The sequence below is a fragment of the Prosopis cineraria genome, unplaced genomic scaffold (genome assembly GCF_029017545.1).
Source record: "Prosopis cineraria cultivar Desert tree isolate PC_DT_omini unplaced genomic scaffold, ASM2901754v1 PC10, whole genome shotgun sequence".
Lineage (NCBI taxonomy): Eukaryota > Viridiplantae > Streptophyta > Magnoliopsida > Fabales > Fabaceae > Prosopis > Prosopis cineraria.
Window position 1 is genome coordinate 9,759,212 of NW_026555341.1, and position 7,784 is coordinate 9,766,995.

Sequence of the window (7,784 nt, forward strand, 5' to 3'; positions counted from 1 at the left end):
CCAAAGATAATCAATGAGGAAAAGTAACAAACAAAATAGATGTTAATTTCCATCTTATATTTTCCCTACTTAAAGACACCTGAGCTACACTAGCTTCTTAAAATATTGTTGCAGTCCTCCGAGGTGGAACCAGCTTTAATAGTTGAGGGTGGCCAACTTTTGCCAACCAAAATGTATTATTTATTTAAAATTTGTAACACTTATCATATTAAATTTTTAAAAAATTAATTTTATAATGTAAAAAATATTAGATAACAAGTTATGCATAATTATATATTCTTTTTAGAAAATTTAAAAACATTTAAAACAAAATCATATAACATGTTTATAGTATTTTCGGTCCCTTATACTATATACTGTGCTTTCCAAAAATAAAGGTGATCTAAATTATTAGATATCTAGTCAGAGTATCAAATGATGCTTCATTTTTATTCCTATGATTTTAATAGCCTTTTGTAACTTAAATATGGCTATCTCTTAAATCAATAAAGATATAAGTAAAATATTAAAATACTTTTAAAAATAAAAAAATCTAAGAATTTTTTCTTAATCTGCATGAAAAACATTGAGAAAGTACATATAAAGGATTGGGGGAGGGTGTGTGTGTGTGTATGAATTTTGTAAGAATTTTTTCTTAAGCTGTAGTTCCGCCCCTGTCACGTGATGTATAAGAAACGTAATATCCGAGTGCTCGAATTAATGTTTTAAATAATTTAATATTATGCATATCCCATAATATTAATATTTAGTGTGTTATATATGCTTGTTTGTGTGTGTGTGTGTAGGGTCATATTTGTAAATTATATTGAGATACCTCCATTAAATGGGATAATGCTCATCAAATCTAAATTGCCCCTTCTAGTCCTAAATATAGGACCATGGCTTTGAATATAGACACTTAATGATGATTTTCTCTAAAAGTGCCCGATTTAAAGAGTATCTGATTTTAAATTTGACTTGTTTAAACAGGGATAGAGATGAAATCTCCCTCAATTTTAAGATTACTTTAATGAGATAATTAATTTTTCTTAGTTGTAGTGAAATAAATAATTAAAATTAATTCATGTCTATGATTAAAGGGAAAAGTTATAAGGATGACAATTAGGTCCCTAAATATAAAATTAATAATAGTTACAAGTTGGCTGGTTTCAAACAAATTTTTTTGAAAAACATTGATTTACAAATAAAAATCTCAATTACGCCTTCGGAAACTCCTAGATTTGTAGCCGTTTAGAATTTTTATTTTCAATTGATTTTAATAATTTTTTCAAGGATCTAATTATAATTAAATTGACATAATGAGATCTGACTATATTCCTCCATTTAATATATGGATCTAATCAATATAGATATATAAAATCGTGTTCTTTAGAAATTTGGATAAATACTACGATTTGTTGAATAATTCTTAATGTAATGCATGGGTTCCCCATATAGAATCTAGATTGCCTTCTTTCCCCCACTTTTATATGCAAGTTATTTTTAACTATACATCTTTCCAAAAAAAAGAGAGATAATCAAATAATTGAGATTATTTAAAAAAATTCCATGTCACCCTATTAAAGATATCATTTTTAAAAACATTATAGCTCTTATATATAACTTCTTACTGTATTCTTAGAAAATTGCAAAATGATAAAATTAAAGAAACTAAGTAATAGTTTATCTTTATAAGAAAAGTCAGTTGCTTCCAAAAGATAGGAGGGAGTATGAGGTAATAATTAATTAAGAAATTTATCATGTAAGTGTATATTTTAAAATTACAAAGGTACTCTCATTCAATAATATTAAAAGAAATCTTAAACCAAACTATATTCCTCAACAAGGTTGTCAAACTCGTGAGTCTAATAAACTCATAATGAGAATGTAAACTTAGATAATAAACTTGTAAGAAATTTCTTCTATTAATAAATATTTAATAAAAGCATATCATTAAATAATTAAAATATAAAATATGATCATAGTTTAATTTAAATATATTTTAAATATAAATTATTGAAATTAATGTTGTCAACATTGGTAAATTATAACACTCAACATAAAAATTTCAAAACATGGCATCTTATTTTTTTTATTTTTTTCTTTTCCTTTTTTATTAATATTAGTGTTTTCTTTTTGACTTTTTTTTTCTATTGAATCAGGTCATATCATTTCAATGAATCAAGTTCTACATAGTATGCACTTAAATCACTCAGCTCAGTAAAAAATCTATGAATTTAGCAAGTTTAATCTAGTTTGCAAATAGTTTGAGTTTTTGAGTGAGTTGATATGATTTTGTAATTTAAAAATAAAAAAATAAATTTAGAGAGTCATTTTATGAGTTCAATGAGTTTACATTTAATCTGTGTTTATGAGTAAGTTAATATATTTTTATAATATATAAATGTAAGAATGATAAATTCAAAGAATCTTTTAAATTATACACTCTTCCTAAATTTACGTTATTTAATAGAATTCTCAATTAAAAAAATTTATTAATTAAACCTCTTAATTAAGGACATTTAAAAAAAAATCATCAATTAACTATTAAAAAATTCAAAATACCTTATACTAGACAATATTTTTCATATTAATAAACTATAATGATGACACTTTATAAATTTACTTTTTTTAAAAACAAAACTATACTTGTAAGTTTTAAAAATACCTCCATGCTATAATTATTATATTACAATATTATTTTAATTCTTTCTCCATTAAAAAATAATATTAAAAATTATTATTAATAAAATTTTACTTTTTTTAAATTATTTTTATTTTAAGATGACATAAATTTTAAAAAGTTATTTTATAATTTGAGTTGGATGAAGTTTTTTTAATTATCTTATTTCATTAAAATATTTTATATTTTTAAAGCAGAGTACAAAGAATGATACACCAATAATTGTGGGGAAAAGAAAGGGCACCCCCAGAGCGCGTGTGGGCTGTGGGTAGGATTGAGAAGACGTGGCGCAATTATCACCGTCATTATGGATGTACTTTCCCTTTGAGTCGTCAAATACTCAAACCTCACGCGAAGGGGCTAAGGAGGTCAGTAGCCGTTGGATGAGGAATCGTGAAAGCACGCTCCTTTTGTACGAGTGGGAAAGGATTTGGGGTGGGGCCCAGATGGGATGTGATCACAGAGAGAGTTGACCAGATGTAAAAGCGTTCGACCTCATTTGATTTGCCCTTACAAGGCTTTTGGTTTATTGCAGTATGTCTTTAGACTTTAGCCTTATGATATTATTTGGTTTATAATTTGATATTTATATTTGAAAAGTTTGTAACTAGGATCAACCTTTGATTTTGCTGGTAAACAAAAAAAGCCTTTAATTTTAAAAGTTTAAATTTAATTTTTTTCATCAAATTTTGGTCCATGTTCTTTTACATTGATGCGAATGCGGTCATCTTATCTCATCTTTATATTTTAAATATGTGCGATTGAAGTGAACAAATAAAAATAGAAATTAACTCATATTGTAGATGACTTAAATAAATTTACTTGCTTACTCACAAGAGTTAACATAATAGATGTAATTTTTCCGGTTATTATTGGATGATAGACATGATTCGATTTGTGAGCAAATTTAATTTGACTGAAAAGATTAATAGCATTTTGACGAAAAATTAATAAAAAGGTTAAATAATTTTTTGTGTGCATCTATACAGACAGTAGAGATATATTAATAAATTTATTTTACATTTATCATTAGACCAATATATATATATATGAACGAAGAGGGATCTATCAATTATTTTCATAAGATGAGAAAAGATGGGGAAGAGAAATGTGGGTCTCAAAATACACCCAAACTTTTGTAAAAGAAAAATAGTTGTAGAAAAACAAGCAAAACTAAAATCGAATAATAGCACTGCAAAGGAGACAGAAATAGCAAAGTACGTCCTTTGTTAAAAAAAATATATTTTTTAATTGAATAACACATATTGTTGTTAAATTCTTAAATTAACTTTTTGAGTTTATCATTTTTATATTTTTTAACTTACAAAATTATTTAAATAGCTTATAAATTTAAACTAGATAAAATTTGATTAACACAGAGATCACTGCTTGAGTTTACTGTTTTTATATTTTTAATTTACTCATAAACCTATATTAGATGCAAACTCAGTTAAACTAATTAAACTTATTGACTTTTTACTGAATTGAGCGAGCTAAATAAAACTTAAAAAAGAAAAATTAATATTAAGAAAAAAAAAATATTAAAAATAAGTTGCCCTATTTTAAAGTTTTTATATTGAGTATGATAATTTATATCCACATAAATTAATTTAATTTCAATGATTTATATTTAAAATATATTTAAATTAAATTATGATAATCAATTTGATGAACATGTAAGAACAGGTTTTCAATTGTTGTTGTTAAGTCATATGGCACCAATTAAAGCGTTGTCATATAACTTGAAGATAGAGTCCAATAAAACAACCCTAACAATAGCTGTCATACTATCGATATGGTTATAACCTTGGATACTTTTAATAATTATTTATTAATAAAGTAAACTTTGATGAGTTTACTATCAAAGCTTACGATTTAAGTTTACTTTAACTTTTGATAACACCTCTAATAAATTAATTATTTATTTTTAAATTGATATACTATCATCTCATGTTATCCTTATTTAATAGGGTATATCATTTACAAGTGAAAAGTTGAGTCATGACTGATCTATTTATTAAAGATAATTTTGAAAAAAAAAATACTAATTACTCATTGAAAAACTAAAAATATATTATATATTTGAATATATATTTTTAGAAAAATAAATGTCTCATATTTTTAACAAATAGAGCATATCACATTCTAATGGTTTATTATCAAGAGAAAATATTCATGGAGTTTATTTTAAAAAAAATCTAATCTTAAATATTGAAGGTGAAATTACCTTTTTTAATTTTAAAAAAAATTATTCGTTAGTACGGTTAAACTTCTTTTAGCCTTGTGATCTTATTTGATTTTCAATTTGATAAGTTTGTAATTAAGATCTAATTTTGAACATTTTTACTAATGTCCTCTCCATTTCGTTGACGTGCCTATCTTATCTTAATATTTTAAATTGGATAGGTGTTCTTGACGTGAACAAAGTAATAGGAATTATATCATGTAGTATAATGTGACATTTGATGCAACACAAGACTTCAATGAATTAGCTTGACTAGTACCTGCTTAGTTAAACTGTTAAGATAATAGATATGATTATTTTTTTATGACTAGATAATAGATGTAATTAGTCATCTAAAAATAGCAACAGACGTAAAAAAATTTAACAACAAAACTTCGAATATGTTTTTATAAATAAGAAAATCTTATTTAGAAATCTTTAAAATTATAAAGACGAACGAAAAAAAAATCAATAAAATGATAGAAGACAAATGGAAGCAAAATTAAGTCAAAAAAATAGAAAGCACTTCCTTGATCTACTGGAAATGAAATTTAAAATTTGTAAGAAGTTTTGGGAGAGTTACATTTGATTGAGCTTAACAATATTTGAATTTGACTAAGTCAAATAGTCATATAAAAAAAAGAACTTATTTAAAAGAAACATCAATCTTTCATATAAAAAAAACAGAAAAAACAAGCATCAATAATCCTAATAAAATGACACGAAAACAGGAAATGAATAATAATAATTATTTATCTTGTTTCACGTGGGTCATACTCCCATTCTGAATCTTTATTATAACAAAGATGTTTTTTAAAAATATTTTCATACATATTAAGAAAATGTTATTACATGATAAATTTGAAAAACAAATCCAAAAATTCTAGTTTTACCTCCTATTATAAAACCCCTTTATAATTAATGAGATCACATTAAAAATTTTTGGGACAAAAATGAAAAAAAATATTAGATTTTAAGTTGGATCAATGTGAAAATCAAGACTCTTTTATATAAATAATCAGAGGGAGTATTGACTGTGCTCTTCGAATATAAATTTAACTAATGTTAAAATTAAAAAAATCACAAGACTAAACAATGAGGAAAAAAAATCTGTCCAAAATACTCAAAGAAATTAAAAAAATTAGAACCACATAAATAAAGAAATGAAACTAATTCGCAAAGCCCGCATTTTATTCTTGACTCTTTCTCAATAATGGAAAGAACTTGAGCATCCCAACAACATCCATAAAAATTTATATAGGTTAATGGTTGAAACCCTCTCAAATATATAAAAATATAATGCACTGTTAACAAAAAAAATAGTCCTGATGATTTTATGGCAAAACATAATTTTAATTTTGAATAAAAACATTAACAGAATTATAAGAATTAAATAAAAACATGTCTTGCAAAAACAAAAAAATTACATGCAAATGACAATCTTTTCCTAATTAATTACATTGACAATTACAATGTGAACCAAACAAGTTTGTTTTTTGGCGGCAATATAATTAATGGGATTGAGTTGTGTAATCGGTACGAATGAAATCTCTTTTTGTTTTGTAATACTGAAAAAGAGAAAAAAAAAAAAAATTCGTGTGCCACTGGGTTATCTGAACACTGGGGATTCCATGCATTCGTGCAAAACCAAAAAGCAAAGCAAATAAAGTTGAAAAAGAAAAACCAAAAGCCAAAGCACTTCATTCCCTTTCTTTTGCTTTTAATTGTTTATTTCTTTATTTATTTTAATTAATTTCTTTTTCTCTTCCTCAATTTCAACACCAGCCATTACCCTTTTCTTTATTTTACTTCAACCCTCTTTTTCACGCCCACATGCATCCTCTAAAGCCTCCTCAATATTTATACCCCCATACTTTAATTAAAACCCTAACCTTTTTCTCCCTGCAATTTTTTCTTTTCTTTTTTTTAATACCTTTCAAGAGGCCTCAATTTTATTGTTGGTGATTTCTTTTTGGGAAGTTTCTACCTTTAAATGAAATTAACTTTCCTCTGACATTTTAAAAAGAAAAAAGAAATTGACGGATGGCCAAGATCTCATTATTAATTAGTTGACAGTTAAAATTAGTACCAACTACTAGATTTTGTAAATTTCACTATCACATCACAGGACCATGCGTGAATTACTGAACACTTAACTCTCTTTAACTCAATTCGTGCATTATCACTGGTTTGATTATATATAATCAAAAAAAAGTTTTATTTTGACCATTTTGATCACCCATGCATGTATATCAGAGGCAGGATTTTTTTTTTTAAATAATGTTCCATACTCTAAATAACCTAATTAATTCCCTTTCGAATTCTTCACACGTCTTTTATTTTCCCTTATTTCGTAAACCCTCTGGGTAAGGAACATATACAAAACCGTAAAATTTAATTTCTAATTGTTTTCTCTCAAATATGGACCCATATACATAAAGACACAATACACAACTCACCATTGTGTTTTTAAGTTTAATTTACTTCCTCTAAAGTGGACATTATTTGAAATGTCTCTCAACTCATCCACTTTTTTCTATATTTCTACTCAATCTATATTTTTTTAATAATTTTTAAATACCCATCATTCTCTATCTAGCCTAGAGTTAGGTTTCTCATGTTATATGCTTCTTAATCTTATAATTAACCAAAACATATATTCACCGTACAGTATAAGCTCATTTATTATTTAATGTCTGTATACGTACATGTGAGCATTCATTCTTGTTTTTTTATATATGTTTAGTTGAAGGGCATGCATGTGGTTCGTTGGGGAAGGCCTTAACTGTGATGCTTGAAGAGTTTAATGATGTTAGTTGTAAAATGGTAATGTATAGTACAACTACAAGCTGGATTGTGATTGACACCAACAACACAACAACATATAGAAGAAGCTCA